Below are 985 nucleotides of genomic sequence, written 5' to 3'. Positions count from 1 at the left end.
TTTATTTGTAGAGAGCTTCTGAAATAAATAACTGCATACAGAGTTATACGAAAATATAATGTGTTGGCTCGTACTCCTTTTATTCTGTAAATTGTCCCGAACTTAAGATCCATTTAAAGGCTTTTTTTTGATTGTGTAATCCATCCCTGAAGTCACCTCACAATTGAAGACAACAAGTACGCAATCAGAGAGAAAAACAAGCTCATTAGAGGTCTCCCCCAGACCGTGGGATGACACACTCCCTGTCAGTCCCTGCTCTGCTGTCACCACAGAGACACGCTCCTGTAATTAAGACACAGGGTGAAGCGGGTGCACCTTCTCCCCAGCTAAATGCTCATTAGAGTCACCTTTAACGGTAATGTTAGCCTCCGTGGTGAACCTGGGAGACAGGAGCTGACTAAACAGGGAGCCTGGATGGTGCTGCAGAGACGCTGAGCGAACACGGCGAGTTAATGACTGCTGCACCCACATGGCTCCACATCAAAGAGCCCAGACCGGCTCAGAGGGCAGACTAATGTACACTTCTTCATTACAGCCACACGCCTCGCAGGGACAAGGGCAGAGGGCAAATACAGCAATTCTCTGCTATTTGTGAAAAATGCCATGTCAGACAAACCATGTGAGAAGACTTGGACACAAAAGAAATTCTGCATCTACAACTTCTACACACTAAATAAAAGCCCTAAAGTAAAAGGTGAAAACAGCTCCTTTAATAAAGTGCTCTGCATCAAATGTCTCCTAAAAAAAGAAGAAAACTGCCTTAATGCACCATCACCGATCTCTTTGACAAAAGAATGTTTGACACACCGTCAGATGTTAAAGTTAAAACAATCTATGAGCTCAATAGACAGAAGATCCACAAGCCAAGAAAACCACTCAAATTCACTTTAAATTAGACGAGTCACATCTTATCAGCTTGTTAACACATCTAAAGATTCATACTGACAAATATCTCCACCACATCTTAACACAGTGTTGTTTTCTT

Source organism: Lipophrys pholis (genome assembly GCF_963383615.2).
Source record: "Lipophrys pholis genome assembly, chromosome: 1".
Lineage (NCBI taxonomy): Eukaryota > Metazoa > Chordata > Actinopteri > Blenniiformes > Blenniidae > Lipophrys > Lipophrys pholis.
The sequence above is the reverse complement of the archived record's forward strand: the minus strand, read 5'-3'. Positions refer to the sequence as shown.